Source organism: Lepidochelys olivacea, assembly GCF_965140295.1.
Source record: "Lepidochelys olivacea isolate rLepOli2 genome assembly, chromosome: 20".
Classification (NCBI taxonomy): Eukaryota; Metazoa; Chordata; order Testudines; family Cheloniidae; genus Lepidochelys; species Lepidochelys olivacea.
Genome location: NC_140430.1, coordinates 7107535 through 7133834, shown reverse-complemented (window position 1 = coordinate 7133834; position 26300 = coordinate 7107535).

Here is a 26300-nt window from a genome sequence, read left to right as displayed (position 1 = left end):
TAAAAGATACACTCTAGTTCCAACAGAGACTATTTCGGGGAAGTTCAATGTTATGCAGGAGGTCAGACTGGATAATCACAAGGGTTTCTTTTGGCCTTGGAATCTAAGTAACTAGGAATCTAATAATAGGATGACACAGGTGTATTCTGGCACCAAGTTTGGCTCATTGTAGCTCGAACCTGGTCTGAAATATAGCTATAGGTCTCCGGGGAGAGGGATGGGGGGGTGGGAGGGGGAGATGAAATTCCCACAGCTTCATAACTGCTAAAGAAAATGTATTAGAAGTGTGATCAGTGATCAGTGTTCTTTAATGTCGTATGTTTGTCCAGCTGAAAAAGCACAAGAAGTTTCTTATGGTCATCCTGATCAGGGCCTTAAGTGACCCTTTCAGTTCTGAAGTCATTGGCGAGAGCATGAAAGCAGTGGCCAAAGTCCTGAAGGAGCTGAAAGAGAAGGACATAGGTTCTTCCTTCAGAGACCTCACCCAAGAGATCCGGACCTACTTTGACAACGTATGTGACCAGAACTCTCCAGCCCCAGTTCAAGCGATCTTGATTAGACTCCATTTACTCCCTGGGCATTGCTCATGTCAGAGTGAAGAGATGTTTCGGCCCCAGGGAAGAGAGGTGTTTTTCGGAGGAGGAGAACATTAGGAGGATGGGGATGACATCCCTGCTCCCACAGTCTCCCCATTCTGTTCTTCTTTCTTGCCACTGAGAAGCTCAAAGAAAGTCTGAATACTAGATTAGGTAGCTAGATAACCATGAAAAGGGGGTTCCAAGGTACAATAGAGAGTGTTGGGCCTGCTCTATACCATTTCTACGTGAGAGGGTTGGAATGATTCCGTTTTGCAGAGAATTTTGAGATGTCAAATTTTGGTTTTGTTCCTATTTGTGGCAATCCCTCTCCCCAAACTTCAAAACTCTTTGTGAAACAGAATTCCTCTTCTTAGCCGAGCTCTATTGAAAGCCTTGGGTCCGGGCAGTCTGCTCTCAGACTATCCCGGTGCTGGGAACCCAGGAAACTGTGGGAGCTAGAAGTGCCAGGGAGTTGCAAATTTGAGAGCCAGGGTCCCAGATGCTGGGGGTTTGGAAGCCCACGATCCCAGTCAGCCTGCTAGATTGGCTTCCAGGGAGCTGAATGGGTGCACTGGCAAGACAGCAGGCAGGTTTCTAAGGACCCCTGCCTAGCTTCTGGAGGAATTTCATCAAAATGGAACTGTCGCTAAAATAGTTTGATGAATCAGCAAATTCGAAACAAAAATTAGTTCATGAAAGTGTTCCCGACTAGCTGTAGTTGGAATCCCTCGACTTTAGCGTAGAAGAGATGGCTGTGCGAGGTTCGTGATGTGATTGTCCCTTAGTTACTAACTTGTGGGGCTTTCTTGGCTGTAGGAGGATGATGCTCTTCGTTTATGGTCCTTTGTCCTATTTGGCATCCTGGCCCGCCTGACCAAAAGAAAATGGAAGGGCTATTTCGCCGAGCAGGTTCGACAGAGCTGGGTCACACTTCTGCTGCACCTGCAAGACCCGAACCCCAGGGTTTCAGTGGTAAGACCAAGAGTGACTTATTTACTAAGCCAAAGGAATCTTCCTCCCAATGACAGGGGAGCTCTGCTATTCCTGCCTGCTCTGGAGGCCCAAATTCCCCCCTCAGTTCATTGCCCTCCTGCTGAGTCAGTTCCCGCCAGGTTGGTCCATGGCTGCCTCACCAGAATCCAGGATAGGTCATGGGCCTGAGCCCGACAGCTCTCTCTTCCTGTCTGTCTCTGCACCCCAGGCCCCTGCCTCCCCAGAACAGAAGAGAGACCTGGTGAAGCAGCTTTCGTAGGTAGATCTGTTCCAAAAAGACATTGATGCTACCTCCAGGTTGCAGTGGAAGCTCTCCCCTCTATTAGTCATTCCTGCATGTTTTCTGCCAATTACATCCAGATGAATCCCTTTTTATCCCGGAATAGATGAGCAGTCAAGCAGATGAGTTCCCTTTGAATGACCAAAGCACTCAGTAGGGAACAATTAAATGGTGTGACACGCTTCCTTTTTTTCAGGAATGCAGAGCTACGTTTCACCTCTGTGTCCCGTTTTTGGGACTGAAGAGGCTCCAAACTGCCGTGAATGAACACCTTGATGGCACAGCCGAGCTGAAGCCTGAAGAGCTCCAGGTGGACATTTGCAGACACCTTGTGAGTGAGCTGTTGAAGTGTCTGAGATTCTTGACTGGAGTGGTATGTGGTGGTGTAGAGGTGTGGGGGGGATGTGTGATGGGTAATGGAAATAGCGGTCAGAGTGGGATATATGACTGAGGGTGATGGGAAATGTAAATCTGCCACAGATCCCCATTTTTCCCACGTCCACCCAGTCACCTGTTCTTTCTCTGATTTATCTGTGGCTCGTAAAAGCATGTGCTGGCAGTCAAAGGGCACTTCTAGCCAGAGAGAGCTCATGTGTCCTTGATTTCCTCTAGGCCAAAGAGAATGCCGAGCTGCTGGAGAACTTGTACAAAAGCACCATCATGTACTTCTTTAGCAGATGGGAAGAGATCCGGGCAGTTGCAGTCAAGTTAGCTGGTGAGAGATGATGCCCAGTGTCCCTTTTGGTATTCCCATTGAGGGAGAGAGAAAAAAATCCCACTGTGCAGCACTGAGCTGCCATTAATCTCTCTATGCCTCAGCTTCCCATACATAAATGGGGATGTTAATATCCCTACCTCTCCAGTGTGGTGGTCGGAGGAAATCATGACTTGCTATAAAGTGCTTTGGGATTGTTGCAGGGAAAGCACGGTGCAGTCATTTAGTAGTAGAGGCTGGGACACTGTCTCATAGGGCATGTTTACACTTGGAGCTGGGGGGCTAATTCCCAGCTTGATGAAACATACCCGCACTAGCCCTGAGTGCTAAAAATAGAGAGTAGCTGCGATGGCAGGAGCAGGAGGAAGTTTAACCACCCCAAGTATGATCCCATCCAAACCCCAAAGTCGATTCTCAAGGTGGCTAGCTCCTCCCACTGCTCGTGCTGCTTTTGCTACATTCTAATTTTAGCATGCGAGCGCTGTCCGAGGTAGTGTGGGCCTGTCCCATTGAACTGGGAGTGATCCCCCTTGCTCAAAGTGCAGACCCACCCACAGTGTTGCTCAGTGCTCTTCACTACGACTTCATCATTGGGAGGCATGCAGCCCACCTGCCCTCAGCACCTGCTCTTTCAGGTTCCTGGCTACACCACCTTGTCAAGGAGGCAAAAGGTTCCTCCGCTTTGGCCCTGTGCCCTCTTCTCCCAAGCATACCCAGGTGAGACAGGCAGGCATTGTGGCCTAAGTCCCACCTGTCAGTCACCTTGTGGGATCCCTGCTTAGAACTCGCTTATTCCTGGCCCCAGGCCTTTGCTCAGACCACTAGACCAAGACACTAGCATAGTATGTCTCCAATAACTGACAGCAGTGGCAAGAGGAACACAGACTCTTTAAAGCAAATGGGTTTTGTGTAAACATTCTTAAAAAAAAGTCTTTCTCATTCTCTTCAGTGTGGACTCTAAACTGCACTAGCATCCTCTTGCCCACAGCTCACCCTTAGGTCCACAGTAGGAGAGGCCAAAGACCTGTCTAGGGGCTGCTAATATCACTTTGCACTCAACAAGGGAAGGTTTTATTGTTGTTGTTTGTTTTCCATTGTGTATTTAGGCATTATCCTGGAACACACAGACAGGCAGCGTATGAAATGGCCGAACCTGGACCATCTGCTGATGTGTAAGTAATAAATACAGCTGAAGTTCTGCTCATCCGTGAGTTCTAAAGGAATTTAGCTGACAAGCAGCAGTAACCGATACCACTGGTGCAAAGTGCATCAGCCACACATCCAAGGACAAATTCAGTCTTGCCCAGTAGAAAGTCAGCTTTAATTTCCCCTGAAGGAGGCAGCTGCAGGGGGTGTGATGTGAGTCCGTGCATCTCCTGGTTGTCCTGGCAAGGCCCCCTCCGCAGCCAGTGCTATCCACTCTTTGGGCTTTATTGGCTCTCTGTGGACTGCCCAGGTGAGGAGAAATTGTAGCCACTTTCTGCTCCCCCAAATTTCCCACCAGCAATTTTTCTTCCAGTAGGTGCCCTGCATCCTGCACAAACCAGCTTGGACCTGGTCTCTGTTCAATTCCAGGGTTATTGGAGCTCAGACCGTGGCTCCTGAATAGAGATGGAAAATAAACTTAAAAGTGGAAGCTATTGAAACAATGGACCTTCTTCCATTTACAGCAGAGTGGATGACTTTCTGGTCGAGTCAGGGCCTCCCCACTTGTTGGGAGCATGGAAGGGAGCCAATGGAGGAACCTAAAGCTTTCTTTGTATTGGAGAGCTTCTGTAGCGTGCTATTCAGAGATAGTAAGTCTCCAGCTAGTTCAGGCACAGGTGACAATATGAAAAGTGAGGCAGATTCATCTCTCATGTATTTTCCATCCCAATAGAAGGACTGAGCCCAGTTTCACATTTTACAATGTGATCATTCAGCTCTGGTAGTTCAAGATTCTGTGATCACGCTTAGCTGTGATTTGACAGTCTGTACACTAGCATGTTGTCCTCTGTCATTTCAGCTCTCCAGTTCCTCAAGAAAGACCCAAGTCCCTCTGTCCAGCTGGTGGCAACTGAGGTCCTAAATGACATCTGTCCTGGCCGAGTGCTTGGGGAATGAAGCGGGAGACAAACAGAAGAAGGCGCTCCAGTAGTATAAGGGCCCTACCGTCAATCAAACGTTAACCCCACCCTTGGCCCTCGTAAGCCTTACCCACCATCACTGGAAGTCCCAAGCCATGAGGTATTACTTCCAGGGTCAAGGCAGACAAATGACCGGAAGCAATGTGTGTCATGTGACCCCTCTAAGAACTCCTCCCTTTGTCCTCTACCAATCAGGATGGGTTTCGCCCTGATAGGAATGCCCCAAGAGAAGATTTGACCAATCAGGGGGAGTTCCGGGGCAGGATGACCTGTCTGGAAGTGGCTCGTGTGACCCCTCTAAGAATACCCCTCACCACCGTCTACCAATCAGTAGGGGTTTGAGCCACTGGGGACCACCCCGAGAGGAGGTTTGACCAATCATGGGGAGTTCCGGGGCAGGATGACCTGTCTGGAAGTGGTTCGTGTGACCCCTCTAAGAATACCTCCCACCACCATCTACCAATCAGTAGGGGTTTGAGCCACTGGGGACCACCCCGAGAGGAGGTTTGACCAATCATGGGGAGTTCCGGGGTGGGGTGATCTGTGTGGAAGTGGTTTGTGTGACCCCTCTAAGAATTCCTCCCACCGCCCTCTACCAATCAGGAGGGGTTTCAGCCACTGGGGACCACCCCGAGAGGAGATTTGACCAACTGGGGGGAGTTCCAGGGTGGGGTGACCCGTCCGGAAGTGCTTCGTGTGACCCCTCTAAGAACTCCTCCCACCACCTTCTACCAATCGCGATGGGTTTCGGCTGCAGAGGACCGCCCTGAGAAGAGATTTGACCAAAATGGGGCAGGTTCTCGGATTGGGTGAACCGTCCAGAAGAGGGTCCTGTGACCCCTCTAAGAACTCCTCCCAACGCCCTCTGCCAATCAGAGTGCAGCACCATCACCCCATAAGTCCCAGCGCTGGGCAGAGGAAGCCATCTCTCACCAAGAAGACATGTTTTAGAAATTGTGGAAAGGCTGAGAGGAAACATGGACTCCTTTACCACCCCCGTGAGACCTTCAGATTTTGTTTTAGCTCCGAGGACCTTTGGAGTTGTGTGGAGAAAGCGCTACGGCAGTGACAGTTCCGAGGAGGGCCCTTTGACTCAACCGTTGATGGATACGTCGGAACCCGACCCCAAAATCCAAACCTTTGTGAGGCACCCCGATGAGTGTGACAGCCTCTCATTGTCCAGGCCCTAAAGTTGGAAGGCAATTTTGGCTTGGGGGAGTCACAAGGTGAACGGGAAAGACGGCGTTCAGGTAAATGAATGATTAAGAAGCGACGGTCGATAATGGGGGTGTAATGGGGTTAGGAATCGACCTGGCATTACATAAATGTAAAAACAGGCAGTGGGGTGCTTACACTGTTTTTTGTCTGAAAATCTCTCAACAGCTCGACGATGCCTTTCTAGAGGCCTTTGAGAAGTTACACATCGGTAGCCCTGTGGGAGTAAATCCATCGCGCATCAGCTGTTTTTGCTCCTGTCCGAGACCCAGATCTCAAGAGGAAAATCCAGAAAAGGACAAAAATGGAAGAATGAACCAGCTCAGACTCCCTCATGGTAGGGATCATGACGTCCTTTGTTTCAGGCGGCTGTAAAAGATTGTGTTAAACCAGGCGATTAATAAAACTTATTTAAATGTGCCAGAATGAACGTGTCCTCCTCCATACTTGTGTTCGTAAAAGACGGTCCCAGGAACAGCTATGTCTCCACAGACGGCTCTGTTAAAGAAAATCTGTTAAACCCCCAGGAAAGTTGGGGGCTTTGACGGGGTCAATCTTCTTTTTCAAGTGGCCAAAAAGCATCATAAAACTTTAAACAGAAGACAGGTCAGAGCTTGGCTTTCACACCAGGATGCTTACGCTTTACACAAACCAGCTCAAATACGTTTTAAAAGAACCAGGACCGTTGTTTCAGATGTGGACGGGCAATGGCAGGCAGATTTGGTCCGTATGCACCGCTTCTCCAAACACAACAGCGGTTTTAAATACATCTTAACAGTGATAGACATTCTATCCAAATATGCCTGGGCCTTAGGCCTAAAAGACAAGATGAGCGGTGAGGAATCCAAGGCCTTGGAAGCTATTTTTAGCCAAGGTCGCGTGCCTCAAAAATGACAAACTAATCGGTGGAAAGAATTTTGAAACAAACCTTTTAGCAGATTGTTGAAACGGCACAGCGTTAACGCTTTTTGTTACTGATAATGAAGTCAAAGCAGGGGTTGTGGAGCCATTTGAACAGAACTTGAAAAAGATGTGGAGGATGTGGCGATATTTTACAGCCCATAACACCTTTCGCCACATTGACCTGTTACCTGACTTTATGAAGAGTTACAACCAGAGCTTTTACAGAACTCTACTCTACCCGCCGATGTTAACCCTTCCAATTCTCTGAAGATATGGAAACCGGTTGATAGAAACGGTTTTAAAATAAAACCGGTTGTTGCCCCTTTTAGAAAAGGCGACCACGTGAGACTATCTAAAACCAAAGGAGCTTTTGAAAAAGGTTGTGAACAGACGTTTACCAATGAGATATTTATAGTGGATGAAGCCTGAACCAGGAGCCCGAGACCTGTATACCGATTAAAAGATTACGAGAGTGAGACAGTTACTGGATATTTTTACCCTGAAGATTTACAAAAAGTAAACCCCAAACAAGACAAGATTTGCAGGATCGAAAAAGTTCTAGCAGAGAAAGGAAAAGGGAGAAAAAAGCAGCTACTGGTGAAATGGTTTGCGGGGGGGCGATAAGTTTACCAGCTGGGTGGAAGCTTCTCAATTCTGACGTTTAGACACAAACAAACAAAAAGATTCCTCCTGCAAAGACTGAGGGAGCGAAAAATGAGCGACAGCGGGTTTTACATGACTTTGCCCAGCAATGCCAGCTCTGCAGTTTTTCCTCAAAACACCAGCTCGAACTTTACAATACAGCTAATTAAGCCCTTGGATCTCCCGGGTGCCTGGGAGGTGGGGTTAGTGGAAATACAACACCCGCACAGCTGGAACGCTATCAACGAGGACACCCCTTTTGAAATCACCTTTGAAGATATGGCATAGAGTTTTATCCTACGACGAGGTTATTACTCGTCCATACCCGAATGATTGGATCATATGAACAGTACCGTGGCTCGTCATCCCCCACCACCTGAGGTGGTCATGAACGATGACCCTGTGGGTAGAAAAGTTAGCCTTAAATCCGCTGATTTTACTTTTATGTTTTCTACCAGCAGGGAGCTAGCTAACATTCTAGGTTTGGGCCCCAAGCGCAGCGTCCAAAAATTCCCCTTCTGGGCAGACATCACAGGGGGAGTTAATTCCCTGTATCTGCACACAGATATTGTAGAACACCAGTTTGTGAGGGACTTTTCTGTTCCCCTATTACACTGTGTCCCTGTCTGAGGAAGGAACAATGAGTTTGTCACCATCACCTACGATAAACCTCATCACATTCCTGTCAGAAAACACCACATCGATACCATTACCATTGAAATAAAGACAGATCAGAACAGATACGTCTCATTTGTTGAACGGAGTGGATGTGAAAATTTAAACTGACGCGCAGATAAGATGCTTTCTGTTTAATGGGCAGTGCAGTTGAAGGCTTTAAATTGTGCATTGTATCAGCACCGCTTTTTGTGAAGAAAGTACGGGTGGCCCTGAGCGTTCGTCTGGGGCACGCGGAGTCCCTGCTTACCACAAATGCTAAATATCCCGTGGACCGTGTGGGAATGAAAGTGTTTAGCATCCCCGTGGGCAGCAGGGTCAATAACCAGGAGAACCTGTTTTTTGGGACAGTTACCCAAAATGCTTGTCCTAGGGTTTATCTTATGCCTTGAGTGGAAGTTACATTAAAAATCCCTTTCATTTTAAACATTATGATATTAATTTTGTGGCCTTGTATGTGGATGGTGAACAGATACCAACCAAGCCTCTGCAACCAGACTTCGAGGCAGGATGCAGCGTGAGAGAATACATGAATCTGGTACAGACACTGGTAAACACATGACAGATCGTTCTCTGTTAATCGACCGTGAGGAGTTTCCACAGGGTTACACCTTGTTTGCCTTTGACCTGTCTCCCGACCAGGAATGCACCGATGACTATTCCCTGATTAAAACCGGGAACCTGAGAGCAGAAATACGTTTTGGGAAGGCTTTAACCATCACCATCAATCTGATCGTGCATGGGGTTTTTGACAACATCATAGAGAGAAATCAGAGGAGAGACGTTCTGCTTGACCATATGTGAACATGGACACCGTGCAGCTCTCGTGTGTCTTATCAAGGTGCCTTACACAAAAAAGAATTTCTTAGATGTGTTCCCTTGTGATTTGGCTCCCTGGCGACAAGCTGTCTCAGAGACCCCTAGGTTTGTATCGCGCATCCACACAACCAACCTGGTGAACACTGGCTTGCCTTGTGTCTGGCGGAGCGTAACCGTGGAGAGTTTTTAGACTCATATGGGCACCCCCCGAAGAGCATGTTGTTTCCTAAAAGCATTATGAAATGTTTAAACAAAAATGCCACAGGCATTGTGTTTCACAATAGACAATTACAAGACCCCCGCTCTGTCGCCTGCGGCTATCACTGAGTGTTTTTCTTACATCATCAGAGCAAGGGTTTATCTTTTGACAGGATTTTAAAATTGTATTCTAATGACTTAGTGCAAAACGACCGGATGGTGATGAATTTTCTAAAAAATACATTTAAATTCTTGGGCATACCTAGCCTTGCTCAAAATGTGTTTCAACAAGCCCAGACATGTGTATCTTGCAATGCTTTTTATAGCCATGTTATCCAATATTCTCAGGCGTAACAGACAATGTTTTGTTTGGCATTATCCAACACATTTTTTTATAAAGTAACTTAAAATCAACTTTTAAAATCCAGTTTAAAACACATTTTGCACATTAAAAAAGCACCCTGTTAATTTGAAACACCCCATTACCATCAGTTTGCAGCCATATACTTTAAAAAAAAAACCACCTATGTTTTTTTACAGAGAGAGAGAGAGAGTGAGAGTTTAAAACACAGTTTGCAACAAAATACTTTTCAAGAAACCCACATGCATTTAAAAGCCAATTGCAGAAAGTTACGCCCACCCCCACCCCCATATGTGTTTGGGCCTTTGGATTAAAGAACAAGCAAAAATGTTAGTTAGTATTACCCCCAAATCCCTATCCAACCTGTGTAATACCTGAAGTTATTAAGCAAAACTACAGTTAAACTGGTTTTTACCTTGGCCCGGTGATGAAATGCAGTTTAAAGTGATTGGTTCCATGCTAAACAGATCACACTGCAAAAAACATAGGCACCATTATTTACTAAGACAGCATGGCCAACGAGTGATATAATAGAATATATATTTTCAGAGTTAAAAACAGGGAGCATGGCTCCTTTTGCAGTCCAGCAGCCATTCAAGAGAGTTTCTGTTGAAAGAGTCTCCAAAATACATGAGGTTTTTACACCATCCTAAGCCTTTGTTTCAAACAGACTTCAAAATAGGAGCTAGCAGGTTGATTTGATCGCTACAACTCTCAAATAATAGCTACTTAAGGACATTAGGCACCCCTCCCTAACATTCCCTTTTGTGATCTGGGATGGGGGAATTTGTTATACCAAGAAAATAAAAACCAGCAGGATCTTATTAAAAGGGAAAAGGCAAAATGCCACATTTATTGTGCATACAGAAAGAATCATAGTAAGCAGTTAGTTATAGCTATAACATTCCATTCAATTTCATATTTATTCATACACACACACATACACACACACAGAGGTTCTGCAAGGTTGTTATCATAGTTACCAGCCTTAGAGTTGCTCATGCCAAGCCACTGGCCAGGTGGCCTGGACACGAGGAGGGAGCAGGGCCTTGTCAGATGCACATCTGACACGCCTGGAAGTTGGTTTGCAGAATCAGACCCCAAAGTTTTCCATTTCTAGAGCCCGTTTTTATAGGAATTTATTCCTATGCCACCCTATGGGAATTGCTTCATCATGCTGTTGCTGAATCAATCAGCAGATGGCACATTCCTGACGGCTCCGTCTTGTTCTTCGGTTCTCCCATCCTTGAGGCTGTTGGGTGGATTCCAGTCTGCCCTCCGGGGGTCCTCTGGTTGACGCCTTCTTTGGCCGATGGACACTGGATTCTTAGGCTGGCACCTCCCTGATCATTCAGTTATTATCCACACCAAGCATCCATCCACATCCATCCTCTATCTCTATTTTAAAGCACAATTGTTAACAAAGCCAGATAAATACAACACAAGGGCGGGGAGTCTCTGTGTGCTGTTTCTGTTGTTACAAAGTGTTGCTTTGAGAACAGACTCTGTCTAGGATGTACTAACACAATTAGCAGCTTGCAACTTTCACACGGAGAGGGAGAGAAACAGCACCAAACCCAAGAGACCTCTTAATTAGCAAGACCCTGGAATTTAAACTATGGGGAATCAAACTCATTTGTGATTTTAATACAGACCTTCTTTAGTATGATCCAACAAATTAAGCTGTCTGCACAACCGAGCTGCTTTTGGCCACATTTTTTTTCCTTTTAGTTAAAATACATTTTTCTGTAGGGCCTTCTTACAGTATTAAACAGTAAATCACCAATCCGTAATGTAACTGTACCCATTTCCAAGTGGGGACCCTTTGCAGATCTCAGTAAATGTCTTTGGGGCTTGTTTTTTAAACATGTTTCTTTCATGCTTAAAGTTTGGGGTGGGGGGTTGAAATAAAATGGTTGTATCACAACCATAATAAGCACCCACAGCTTTTAAAAATTTGTCTTTTGAGCAAATGATTGTTCTAAAGCATGGGGAAGATTTGTGAACCCTTCAAACATTTCAGTTTTGGGTTAGACCCGTGTGTGTGTGTGTGTGTGTGTGTGGTGGGATTTTTTGGTTGGTTGTTTTGGGTTTTTTGGGTAAATAGAGTATTTTAAACTTTTAATGGCTTTGAATTGCTAGAAAGAGTGACCCATAGCATTCAAACAACTCCTGGGTCATATTTAAACTGTCCAGTAGAGTTCTGCCAGTTCCTGGGTCATTTTCACTGTCCAATAGTGCTCTACCAACTCCAGGGATTATATTTAAACTGCCCAATAGCATCTGCGAATTCCTGAGGTTTTATTTCATTTCATATTAATCCGAACTCACCCACCCACCTCCCTTACTATTGGTGCACACCCATCACATTTATCCCTCTAGCAACAAGGGTAAGTAATCACAGTTACCTTCGCTAGTCAGTGGGGGTGTGGTTAAAACCATTCAGTTCAACAGGATGAGTCAACTCTATTGTACTCAAACACATGTCTGAACCATCCCTGTTTTGTTTTCGTGTTGTAAGCAGAGGCAGGATGAGCTCTACCCTGACATCTGGTGGTGAGTTGTGGAAAAGGACTTCAGGAGCTGATCTCGTTTGCACAGGACACTCACCCCACCTAGCATGAGCCCACAGGAGCCCAAATGGTCATTTTGGCGGCTGTGGGATCCCCAGTTTCTCTGTTATTGGGGCAGGAAGAATAAAGTGCTGTTATCCTGATTATGTGAATCAAGGACAGTGGAACTGTCCTTGGCCTTTTATGACGGAGGGACTCGCCATCAACTAAGTAGCACTCGCTAGGCAAGGGACAAGGATTCCAAAACCCAGTGAATTGAGAGAGTTTGGAGGTTTGTGCCTGGTGATGGGAGCCCCCTTCTGAGGGCCCCAAACACCAATTGCACTTTCTCTCCATGGTGTAATGTCAGAGGTAATTTTGATTCTATTAGGAGTTTGGTTACAGACTGCAGAGCTGATGTCACTTTGGGTTCATGGTGCCCCAGCTCTGAGGCCCCCCTACTACTTAACACAGTATTCAGTGATTTCAACTTGTCATAGGGAAGCTTCAGTGCCCCGCTGGTGGGGGCTTGACCCGGTTTTGCATTGTGTTACTGGGAGGGAACTCCTAGATACTGAATCCAGCCCCTGTTGTGGCCAACTCTGATGGGCAGAAGGGTTACACTGTAAACACATTTTTAGGATTTGTTCCCCTCCCACTTCACAGCTTTTTGCTGTAAATGGGTCTCTTTTACACAAAGACACAAGACCTAGGTTCTCACAAACCATTTTTTTTCATTTAAAAGTCATACAGCTTCTTGAAAACAAACCCAGATGCTCCATTCAAACTTTTAGCTCACTTAAGGGCCACAGACCTTCTAACAGAAACACAGATAATCACAAAGCCCTTTTCATTCGATTTTTTAAAATGTACAGCGACCAAGTTTTATATTGCATGTTTGTCCCTTCATCATTCTCTCAATTAATCCTTTTAGATTTCTTACAAATAGACTTTTTCTTAAGCAGGGTTCTGTCACTTTTTGTGTGGACCAGACGGTCAATGTAACGCTGTAAGCAGGCATCTTCCAGTTTGGACATTTTCTTTAAAACACGGTCAGGGTCTCCACTGAATTGCACAGCATTTCTCAAGGTCACCCCTTGCGCTAAATGTTCTTGGGTTAGGCACAGACGTTGCATAACATAACCTATGGCAATAATAGTGTTCAATAAGCTTTCCAAACATAGCTCAGCACACAGGTCCCAGAGCTTGCAGTTTCTATCCATTGAAGTCCAAGTCACACAGTCATGGTGCCATTGGGCTGGGGCATCTATGACACAGCCCTCACCATTTTCAAAAAGCTTTTCCCTAAGACAGTGATGAAGAACAGCATAAACAGCAACGCGTACAATAGTCCGCATAACATTTTTACACTCGTGATGTGGCACTGGCTCAGCGAGTTCCATGCCAAGCCTCCTCCTAAACTCCTCGTAGCCGTCCTCCTCGGAGTCATCTTCAACAATTTCTAGCGGCGTCGAGCAAAAACAAGGCGGGCCTGGTTCACCTTCGCTGCTTGATGCAACGCCGTCCAGGGCCTCCGGGTCCTCTGGAAAGGCATCGTCAAGCTGTCGAGAGATTTTCAGACAAGAAACAAGCGTAAGTTCCCACTCCTTGTTTTTAGATTTACACAACCCCTGGTTCCTAACCTCATTACACCCAATCATCGACCGTCGCTTCTTAATCATTCATGTACCTGAGCTATGTCTTTTCCATTCACCTTGTCTGCCAGTGCCTCCCCCAAGCCGTGATCGCCTTCCTCCTCCAGGGTGGTGGATGACGAGAGGCCACCATGCTCATGGGGGTGTCTCATGAGCAGTTGGGCTTCAGGTTCGGATTCTGGCATATCCATCAATGGCTGGGCCAAAGGAATCCCCTTGGCTTCTCTCTCATCCTCTTCAGAACTGTCGCTGCTGTAGCGCTTTCTCCACACAACTCCAAAGGTCCTCAGGGCTAAAACAAAGTCTGAAGTTCTCACAGGGGTGGTAAAGGAGTCCACGTTTCCTCTCAGCCTTTCCACAATTTCTAAAACACGTCTTCTTGGTAAGAGATGGCCTCCTCTTCCCAGCGCTGGGACTTATGAGGTGATGGTTCTGCACTCTGATTGGCAGAGGACATTGGAAGGAGTCCTTCGAGGGGTCACATGACCCTCTTCTGGGTGGTTGAGCCCGTCCCAGAACCCACCCTATTTTGGTTGAATCTCCTTTTGGGGCTGTCCTCTGTGGCCAAAACCCATCGCGATTGGTAGAGGGTGGTGGGAGGAGTTCTTAGAGGGGTCACACGAGCCACCTCCTGACGGGTCACCCTGCCCCAGAATTCCCCCCAATTGGGCAAATCTCCTCTCGGGGTGGTCCCCAGCGGCTGAAACCCCTGCTGATTGGTAGAGGGCAGTGGGAGGAGTTCTTAGAGGGGTCACACAAACCCCGGAACTCCCCCTGATTGGTCAAATCTTCTCTCGAAGCGTTCCTGTGGGGGCAGAATCCATCCTGATCAGCAGAGGACAGTGGGAGGAGTTCTTACAGGGGTCACATGACACACCTTGCTTCCGGACATGTGTCCACCTTGACCCTGGAAGTAATACTCCCAAGAGGTGGGACTTCCAGTGACCTGTGTGCAGGGCTTACGGGGTCAAGGGGTGGGGTTAACGTTTGATTGATGGTAGGGCTATTATACTACTCGCTCCCGCTACTCAAAATTGGAACAAAAGACACGAAAATACTGGAGAGAAAGAAAGGAATGTTTTAAATGTTTTAAATTCTTGTATTGTGCTGTAAATTCTTTTCCCCAAATTAATTCAAAACATTAAATTGTATTTTTTATTTTTCTATGTTTTGTTCTTGTTTTATAACAGAATACAGCAACTATAATACTGGCCAGTATTATGCTTTTATAAATAGAATACAACAACCAGAACAGTGGCCCGTATTAGCCATTCTCCTACTGCTCAGATGCTGTCAGGGAGAGAAGGCTCAGGCCCTGTAAAGTAGGCTGGGTTGATTTTTTATGACTCCAAGTGTTTTTATTACACATCAGGACATCTAGTCATTCTGATGGACATGCAGCCTCTGGACAAGCTCAGTGATAAGCATGTACATTACACTGCTTGCTCAGGGGTCATTACTATAGAAACAGCCAAGTACTGGCCCAGATCCTCAAATACACCTGAGCTTTAGACTCTGGGTTGTTCTAAATTATGCTGTCTTGTAACAGCCATTGCTGTACGGGAGATTGCTGTAGCACCGGGGTCGGCAACGTTTGGCATGCAGCCCCCGCAGGGTAAGCCCCCTGGCGGGCCAGGCCAGTTTGTTTACCTGTCGCGTCCACAGCTTTGGCCGATCGCAGATCCCACTGGCCGCAGTTCCCCACTGCAGGCCTACGGGGGCTGCAGGAAGCCGTGGCCAGCACATCCCTCACCCCGCGCTGCTTCCCGCAGTAAAACAGAAGGTTTATTAGATGACAGGAACATGGTCTAATACAGAGCTTGTAGGTGTCGAGAACCGGACCCTTCAGCTGGGTCCATTTTGGGGGGCAGTGAGCCAGACAACCACGTCTGCCCTTCACTCCATGTCCCAGCCAGCCCCAAACTGAAACTCCCTCCAGCCCCTCCTCCTCTGGGCTTTGTCCCTTTCCCCGGCCAGGAGGGCACCTGATTCCCTTGTTCTCCAACCCTTAGGTCTCACCTTGCAGGGGGGAAGGGCCCAGGCCATCAGTTGCCAGGAAACAGGGTGTTGGCCATTCTCTGTGTCCAGACCCCTGCACGCACCTGCCCTCTAGGGATCTAGATCTAGGGATCAGTCCAGCCAGCCTTGACGTCCCTCTCCGCGGAGCTGGGAATGCACCTGGAGCTGCCAGCCCAGTCCTGTCTACTCAGCGAACGGCTTGCTGCTGCTCTTTCCCGGGTCTCCTCTTCCCTCCCCAGCCCTGGAGCCAGACGAACACCCACACACAGGCCTACTGTGCCCATGGCTGTACAGCGGCTGCAGGGCTGCAGCCATCGCGTCCTGGACATATTCAAGGGGAGCCCGATGGGATTGGCCACGCAAGGAGGGCGTGAGCCCTGCCCAGCTAGGATGGGGCACCATCCCCAGGCTGCTGCATCAAAGCCAGCCCTGGCTAGGAGCAATTCTGCAACCCAGGAGAGATTCTGCAACCATCCGCCTGCTGGAGAAAGACATCAAGGTGAACTTGTCCTAGCTTGGAACTCTCTGTAGCCAATGGGATACATTTGGGTTTGGAAAAAGAAAAGGAGGACTTGTGGCACCTTAGAGACTAACCAATTTATTTGAGCATAAGCTAAAGCTCACTTCATCGGATGCTTATGCTCAAATAAATTGGTTAGTCTCTACGGTGCCATAAGTACGCCTTTTCTTTTTGTGAATACAGACTAACACGGCTGCTACTCTGAAACCTGTCATGATTTGGGTTAGGGTGAATATATGTCAAGAAGACAAAACCACTCCTTGAGAGGGGCATGGCAGTGAGCTAGGCCCAGCCTGAGGGCCTCAGAGACCCCCTTGTCCCACCCTCTCTGCCTAGCTTCGGAACAGTCTAGGGGGTTCTCTGTGTGTGAAATTCCTCTCACTCTGCCTTCATTACCGGGGCTGGAGGGGGGCTGGACTATTTAGCTGCATGCAGCACATTGGCTTCTTGGGGTGAAGTCCCATCACAGAGAGGTGCACACAGGGCTAGGGAATGGGCAGCTCCCTCAGACAGTCATAGTAGTCCCTGAATCACACATGCAACACGAAGGGCCCATGAGAGTGCTAAGTCCTGAGAGCACCACGGCTCCAGCTGGACTGGATCTCCTAGCTCTCCCCCTTCCCCCAGAAGGTGGGGGTGCGCAGCTCTCAGATCACAATGGATGCTTTGCCAGCTTATACAAGGCTATTGGAATGCATGGTTTATTGGTGGGAGAAAATGACCTAGAGAGCTGAGGTTTATGGGTCAACAGGCTTTGCAGTCTGCACTGGGTTTGCGTGCTGACGCACACCGTCAGTGAGACCAGGGACAGCACACGCACAGGGCTGTGGACAGCTCTGGCCCATGGGCTGGACTGGGCTCAGAAGCATCCAGCGGAAGGAAGGCTTCGGTATTTCACTAGAAGGGGGAATAGGTCAGAGGCGAATTGCCGATTGGAGCTGGCTTGCTCGTGTTGGCAGGCCCCGCCCTTTACAGACACGCGACTCCATCCTCGTGTCCATGCTCCCCGAGCCCTTTAAAACAAGGGTAGCCAAAGGCAATGTTTCCATGGCTGCCCCAAGGAGCTTGGCTGCTGGAGGTTACAGGACACAGGCAGCAATGCTCTACCTTGAACCAAGCGGCTAGGCCAGGAGCATGACATGCCGGAGACCCAAGGTCTCCACCAGCCACACCACCTACGAAAGATGATGCAGCTGGATTCTTTGCAAACTGAGCAAGGCCCTCAGGTCTTCTCACCCATCCCCTCCTGCTCCCTGGGCCTCCCTGCAGATGCTGCTGACTCTGCATTCCAGTGCTGGGGAATGGCAATGCTGGATGGAGACTCCCCTACTGGGGCTGTGCAGGAAGGTCTAGCAGTGTGGGGGCATTTATCGTGGGTCAGTGCTCCTGCTCTGTGCCTGATTATCAGCTTCAGTGACCAATTTCTTGCTCTAACAGCACCCAGAGAGCACAGGATTTGCTGTGCTAGCTCCCTGCAGCGCCCGAAAGCCTGGTATCCTGTCTCCATAGTCAGAGGCTTCGAGAAAGGTACCAGAGACCCTGCAGTATGTAATTATGGAATAACCTTCTCTTTGGGGAATGTGCCCCCCTGTAGTCAGTGGCTGGCTCCTGCCCTGTGGAGATGGTTTTATAGTCCTGGTGTCTCCTGCCCTCTCTAGCTGGTGATATTTGGATCATCCATATATATGTCTCATCCTTTTTTGAATCCCACTAGACATTTGGCCCCCTCAATATCCTGTGGCAGTAAGTTCCGCTGGTGAATTATGTGTTGTTAAGAAAGCCTTTCATTGGAAAGTCCTGAAAGCCCAAGGTGCCAAGGCGGCTGTGACTGGCTCATGGCTGCTGTGTTCCCTGTGGGAGGGTCAGAGGGGCATCATTCAGGCTGCCTGCCCGCACCCTCGGGTAGAAGTATGGCCGCAGGGGCTCCAAGAAGATGCCACTGAAGGTGTAGATGTGACAGCTGCCAGTCACGTTGTAGAAGGACACCTCTCCGGCCTCAAAGTCCAGGAGGATGCCAATCTGCCGAGGCTTCGCTCTCAGCATAAGCTTGGGCAGGGGGGAAGTGAGCGCTGCATACTCATCCCCATTGTGCAGCCACACCGTCCCGAAACCAGTCGCTGGTGAGGGCGTGAATATTCCCTGCCTGCTCACACACTCTTCACAGACCCCCAGTGTCCAACATGGTTTGTCCCCCACTTCCACCTCCCAGTAGTGCATCCCGGCTGTGAACCGCTGCCGGCCCAGGATGCAGGTGCACGTGTCAAACCGCTTGGGGTTACTGGGGACGTCCCGCCTCTTGTTGCCCACCCTCACGCTCCGCTGATCCCGGGACAAGAGCAGGTAGGCATTGGCTGTGTTGGGGTCCACAGTCACATGCGCTAGGGACAGAAAGAAAATCACATGGTGCATCCCATTAGTGTCTGTTGGTTACTTATGTCCTGCCCTTTCCTAGCACCTCCCTCAGAGGTGCTGTATAGACTGGAATGAATCCAGCCCCAACCCCCAGGAGCTGGGTCGGTGTCATTATCCCCGTATGACTGAGGCACGGGGGGGTGCGGGGAATTGCCCTCAGTCACACAAGGAGTCAGCTGAAAAGCCAGGAGGAGTCCTGACTCTCCATCTCCTGATCTAAACAGTAGACAACCCTCCCTCACAGATCCAGGAATAGAACCCAGGAGTGCTGACTCCCACCCCCAGCGCCCCCACTCATACCCACAAGTTTGTTTACTCATACCCACAAGTTTGTTTACATTGAGGGGAGATACTGCTGCCTGCTTCTTATTTACAATGTCACCTGAAAGTGAGAAGGCATGGAACTTTTGTAGCCAGCGTTGCAAGGTATTTACATGCTATATATCCTAAACATTCATATTCCCCTTCATGCTTCAGCCACCATTCCAGAGGACATGCTTCCATGCCGATGATGCTCATTAAAAAAATAATGCATCAATTACATTTGTGACTGGACTCCTTGGGGGGAGAATCGTATGTTTCCTACTCTGTTTTACCCACATTCTGCACATATTTCATGTTATAGCAGTCTCGGATGATGACCCAGCACATGTTCGTTTTAAGATTTCACTGCAGATTTGACAAAACGCAAAGAAGGTACCGATGTGAGATTTCTAAAAATAGCTACAGCACTCGACCCAAGGTTTAAAATTCTGAAGTGCCTTCCAAAATCTGAGAGGGACAAGGTATGGAGCATGCTTTTAGAAGCCTTAAAAGAGCAACACTCTGATACAGAAACTACAGAACCCAAACCACCAAAAAAGAAAATCAACCTCCTGGTGGCATCTGACTCAGATGATGAAAATGAACATGTGTCAGTCCACACTGCTTTGGATTGTTATCAAAAGCAGAGCCCATCATCAGCATGGAAGCATGTCCTCTGGAATGGTGATTGCAACATGAAGGGACATATGAATCTTTAGCGTATCTGGCACGAAAATATCTTTCAACGCCAGCGACAACAGTGCCATGCGAACACCTGTTCTCACTTTCGGGTGTCATTGTAAACAAGAAGCAGGCAGCATTATTTTCTGCAAATTGTAACCAACCTTGTTTGTCTGAGCGATTGGCTGACCAAGAAGTAGGACTGAGTGGACTTGTAAGCTCTAAAGTTTTACATTGTTTTATTTTTGAACGCAGTTTTTTTTTATATATATATAATTCTACATTTGTAAGCTCAACTTTTATGGTAAAGAGACTGCACTACAGTACTTGTATGAGGTGAATTGAAAAATAGGGGTTTTTTTGTTTTTTAAAATGCAATTATTTGTAATCAAAAATAAATATACAGTGAGCACTGTACACTCTTTATTCTGTGTTGTAATTGAAATTAATAGATTTGAAAATGTAGTAAACATCCAAAAATATTTAAAAGAAATGGTATTCTATTGTTGTTTAACAGCACAATTAATCGCGTAATTCTTTTTTGAATCGCGCGGTTAATTTTTTGAATCGCGCAGTTAATCGCAATTAATTGTTTTAATTGCTTGACAGCCCTAATTTTAATATGGCTAATGTAAACATATACATCCAGGAACAAAACCTGTAGGCCTTAGTTAGAGGATGGGGGACTCTATCCTGGGAAGCAGTGACTCTGAAAAAGATTTGGAGGTAGAAGTGAATCAGTAGCTGAACATGAGCTCCCAGTGTGATACAGTGACCAAAATAGCTAGAGTGATCCGGGGATGCCTAAATAGGGGAATCTCGAGTAGGAGTAAAGAGGTTACTGTACCTCAGTAGTGGCACCAGTGTGATCCCTACTGTGTCCAGTTGTGGTATCCACAATTCAAAAAGGATGTTTATAAATTGGAGGGTTCAGAAAAGAGCCACAAGCATGATTAAAGGACTGGAAAACATGACTTATAGCGATCCAGGCAAGGAGCTCAATCTATTTATCTTAACAAAGAGAAGGTTAAGGGGTGATTTGATTACAGTCTCCAAGTACCTACATGGGGAACAAATATTTAATAATGGGCTCTTCAATCTACCGGCGATTGGTAGAACATGGAAGTTGAAGCTAAACAAATTCAGACTGGAAAAAAGGTGTAAATGATTGACAGTGAGGGTAATTAACCATTGGAATAATTTACCAAGGATTGTAAATTTACCAAGGATTCTCCATCACTGACCATTGTAAAATCCAGATTGGGTGTTTTCCGACAAGATGTGCTCTAGGGATTATTTTTGGGAAGCTCTCTGGCCTGTGCTATCCAGAAGACCAGACTAGATGATCCCTTCTGTCACTGGAATCTATGAATCTATGATTTGCCTAATTTTGAGACAACGCCGGAGCCAGTAGCCCTGGGGATGATGGAGAAAGGAAGGGAGAATTGAGGCTGTGCAGCTCAAGCCAACAACCCTAATCCAATGACTGCTTCATCTTGAGCAGATACTTTTGAATAACAAATTCCCTTCCAAACTGAGGTGGCACCCCCTCTTCTCTCCCCCAGCTGATACACTGGAAAGGGCCCAGGATGTCTGGCTGCAACAGGCCCGAGGATCACAGCCCTTCAACAGCTGCACCAGGTCCGGGGCTCGCAGCCCTTCAGCCTATAGGCTGGGCCCGGGACACGCAGCCCTTCACCCTCTAGGCTGGGCCTAGGGCTCGCAACCCTTCAGCCTCTACGCTGGGCCCAGGGCTCGCAGCCCTTCAGCGTCTGCGCCGGGTCTGGGGCTCGCAGCCCTTCAGCATCTCCACCTGCCTGCAACTCACAGCCCTTCTGCTCAGCTCTTTGGGACTCAGCCCCAGCCCCTGAAAAGTTGGAATTCTTTTTTAAGCAGAAAGTGGATTTGTGCCCATGATTCAAAAGCTGCAGGACAGATTCTGTCCCAGCCTGGCCCCGAGCACAGATTCCCCTGGGATTTGGCTGAGATGGGAGAGGAGGAACGTCAGTGTGTGAGGGGATCTGGAGAGCAGTGCAGGACAGGGGTTGAGAGAGATGCTCTCTCTCAGCTTTGCTGCCAGGACTCTGAGTTGTCTGTAGCTCATATCTGGAGGCTGGGCACTGCCTGACTGCGGGACAGGCTGATGGCACTGCTCTACTCACCCGAGACAGGCTGTGTTCTTGGAGCAGGGCTCTTCCCTGCACAGGATCAGACTCCGCCTCACGGTGTCCTTACCTTTCCTGAGTTGGCATTTATATTCCCTAGCCCTGGGCATGTTTCACTGGCCCTCATTTTCCCTAATAAGGGAGGGGGTTGCTCCTTCCTCTCTTCCTGAAGCCCTGAGGATCGTCCAGCCCTGCTGAGCTCTCGATGGTTCCCTTGGCCTTGGCCTCACAGCCCATCACGTTTCCCACTTCTGGTTTGGAAGAAACGTGCCTGCGAACATACAGCCGGTCTGGGCTTGGCGAGATGCCGGGTGAGGCCAGTGCAGGGTCTCAGGAAAGGCCATTTTCCAGTTACATAATTTCGCAGAGTTTAATGGGACATTGGACCATCAAGTCTGACTTGGGAGAGTCATTTGGCCTCTCTGTGCCTCAGTTTCACAGTCTGCAAAACACGCCTAATACAAATCCGGGGAAGTGTGCTTTATGGGTCAGGTCCCAGGCAGGAGAGGGGAGAGCCGCACTGAGAAGGCCAGAGGTTGCCGTTCTCTGCAGCAGAATCCCGGGGCACAGCAGGGGCTTAGCGCTCTCTAGGCCTACAGGACTCAGACCGGGGGTCATGCTGGCGTGTCTGAGAGCTGACGATGATCAGGAGCCACATGGCTCAGAGAAGCACAGCGATCTCATGGACCAGTTTCCAACTGGCCAGGCTGCGCCTTCACTCTCAGAGCCATGAGCCAGGCCCACTGTGTCACTAAGGCAGGGTGGGCAAACTTTTTGGCCCGAGGGCCACATGGGGTTGTAAAACGGTATGGAGGGCCGGGTAGGGAAGACTGGGCCTCCCCAAATAGCATGGCTCCCACCCCATCCACCCCCTCCCACTTCCCGCCCCCCAACTGCCCCCCTCAGAATCCCTGACCCATCCAACCCCCTGCTCCCTGTCCCCTGACCGCCCCCTCTGGAGACCTCCGCACCCTAACTGCCCCCAGGACCCCAACCCCCCCACTCCCTGTCCCGTATCCACACCCCGGGGGAGGGGAGGCAGCGGGGGAGGGGCTGAGGATTGGACAGGATGGTCCTGCGGGCCAGACGTCATTTGCCCACGTCCTGTCCGGCCGCCTGAGCTCCCGGCCGGGGAGCGAACCCCAGCCCCTCCCCCGCAGCCGCTCGCCCTCTGCCCGGCACCGGCTCCGGTGAGCGGGGTGCAGGATTGGATGAGGGGCAGGGGTTTGCGGAGAGAGTCAGGGAGCCGGGGGCGTTGGATGGGGCGGAGACGGGGGAGAGGGCGGTCGGGGGAGGGGCCGGGGCTCACCTCCTTGGCCGGGAGCTCAGGCGGGCCGGACAGGCCGGTCCCGCGGGCCCTAGTTTGTGCGTGTTGGTCGCAGGCCGGGACTCAGAAGTGAGGGTTCCGGGTGCAGGGGGAATAGGACTGTGCAGGGGGTCCAGATGAAGGTGGTTGGAGGTCAGCAGGGGAGGCTGGGTGCTGAGGACTCAGCATGGGGGTCCAGGTGCTGGGGGGTTCAGTGGGATGGGGGCTCATTTGGGATAGTCCAGGTGCAGAGGGCTAGTCAGGGCATGGGTCTGGATGCAGGGAGGAGGAGCTCAGCACAGATCCAGACGCAGGGGGGGCTCTGTGGGGGTAGGTCTGGATGAGGGGGTCTCCATCCCTGCTGAAGGCAGCACAGAAGTGAGGGTGTCAATCCTGCAATGCCCCTAGAGCAGCCTTGGAACACTCCCCCATCCCCTTTTGGGTTGGGGCCCCCACTATTACAACAGCCTGAAATTTCAGGGGTAAACTTCCGAAAATGTGAAATTGTCTTATTTTCAAATCCTAGGGCTGTGAAATTGACCAGAATGGACTGTGAATTTGGTAGGGCCCTAGTAATAACAGAAAGTTTATCACTGCTGTACTCAGTCTCATAGTGTGCTCCATCGCAAACATGACAAAACCCAATACAAGAATACACCACCAATTATGGGTTTTGCTCACAAGAGTGAAACAAGCCTAATCGAGGAAAGCATACACTCATGCCCACACAGCAGTCTCAAATAGATAGATTACTCTGCGCTTCATCCCACATGTAGTGAAGGTTGACGGACATGTTCCATCCAAGGGCTGGCTGCAATTCAGCAAAGGATAAAATAATACCATGTGTAAAGCACTGAAATCCTTCTGGATAAAAGGCACCAGATGATCATAAAGTGTTATCAATAGTCACAACCACACATCTAATAACCAGAGGACTAAACCTACCAACCAGAGTTTGCTTCAAATAATTCCTTTCCTACTCAGTGGAGTCCAAGGGCTGTGTTATGGTGGGAACGCCAAATCCCACCCCCTTTACTTCACTACTGATGGAGGAAAAGGGCTTCCTGCTCAGGTATTGTCCCTGAATGTTATTTGAGACTCATGCATTTTTCTGTTAGACTTGGCTACAAAGTGCCTCTTTAATTTGATGGTTTCCCAGTCTGCTGAGAAGAATGGAAACCGTCTTCTCTCCAAGACACAAACCCATCCCTGCTGTCTAGTTAGAGGGAACCAATGCCATTCTCTCCATCCGTCCATCCCCATTCTCTCCCATCCCTATCAGCTGCTTCTTCCCTTCTCTCTGAGGTTTCTTTTTCAGGCTATAGATACATTACAGCTTAGTGCAGATGGGCAGAGTCCCTGCGTGTTTCTGGAGAGACTCAGCCCTGGCACTGTGTCAGGGTCGGGTGCAGCCTCACCTCTGAGTCCATGTCTCAGGGGAGGCGGGAGGCTTCAGGGTGATCTCCCACCTCCATACAGCCAGTGCGCGACTCTTGCCCCTGTTGCTGCACCCGCACTGCAAAAATGTGGGAATGACACAAGCAGCTGTGGGGAAGCCGTGGGAGCCTTGGCCAGGACTGCCATTTAGGGAGGGTGGAGGGGCATCCCCATCTCGAGTTCCATACCAGAGGTCTGTTCGTGGCACATAGTCAGAGCTCTTACCTGCTGCGCCATGCAGGTGCCCTCCTCCAGCTCCTGCGGTCCACTGCACTAGGGTGTCTGGGGGTGTCTTTCCTCCACTGCACTAGGGTGTCTGGGGGTGGGCAGGCAAGGAAGAGGTCAGATACTGAAGGAGCGGGGATCAGTGAGTTAGATACAATTGTTGTTATTGGGTCTCTGCATGAGAATAAAATATATGCATAGACTGTAACCCAGTTCTTCCTCTCCTTGAACTTGAGCCTGCTATGGTGTCATTATCCTGCGTTTGCGGCATCACACTATGGTCATGGAAAAGCAAATGGAGTAAATTCAGCATTATTGTGTAACGGCAGCTTCTACCTCTTCTACCGCCACCTCTTCAATTCGTTCTTTCTGCCTGTGACGGTCGTTGGAGCTGTGTGTCTCTCTTGCCTCCGCAAGCAGTTTCCCCAGTGATTGGACTTTCTGTTAACCTGTAAATAGTTAATTAGTTAGGGTTAGTTTTCAGTAATTAGTTTGATAGAAGTGGGGCGTTCCCCCAAGCCCAATTCCCTCCCCTCTTGGGGTTTGGCACATGCCTCCATCCCAAGAGTTTAAGCCATGCGGGACCTGCTACAAGCTCATGTCAATGGGTGACCCCCAGGACTCCTGCCTAAAGTGTCTGGGGGAGGCACATCAAACAGCTCGCTTCAAGAGCTGCAAAGTTCTCCGCCCGAGAACAAAGAAAGAAAGGGACTTCAGGCTCAAAGAACTCCTTATGGAGGCAGCCCTCCGTCCCCTGCCGGCTCTGGGCGAGCAGGACTTGGCATTAAGCACCTCTGTGCGCAGCGCTCTGGCCTCTGTTAGAGAAACTACGGCTCGCACTCACCGATGCCACCTAAGCAGCACAAGAAGACGACTAGAGGGCACTCACCCATGGTCAGAGCACTGAGTCTGACAGCATAAGCGGTATGCGTCCTACGCAGGGATCAGCACTGTCGACTCTGGGCCTGCAGAGGGATCCGTCAAGTCTGGTGCCACTGGACCCTCCTGCTAGAGAGTGCCAGGTGGAGGAGGAGGAGCTCCCTTCCATCCTGGACACGTTTGAGGTGGCCAGGGACTTGATTGCCATGATGGCACCGCAGTTTCCCACCAGGCAAGATAGACCTCCGGCACCACAAGGCACGGCGCCGTCCAGAAGCAAGCCCATGATGATGAAGCTCTGCTTGCCTTCCCCACGGCACCATCCTCCGACACTGTCCTGCTTGGGCCACCCTGCCAGATTGGCTGAAGAAGTTAGCTGTCTGGTTCTTAAACTCAGCAGCAGCAGTCGCTCGCTGGGTGCTCAGTGATTCTCTGCCTCCCTGGGCTCAGCTCTTGCCAAGCCCTGCTTCTGCTCTGTTCCTCCACAGCTTCAGCCCAGATTCTGTCCTACACCCAGCCTTGCTCCTGCCTCAGAACCAGCCCTGCTCCCTTCTTCCCTGCCCCCGGTGATCCGGTTCTGACCCTTGGCTCTGATTCCTGACTCCGACTCTCTCTTGATTCTAGAGTGACCAGGTATCCCG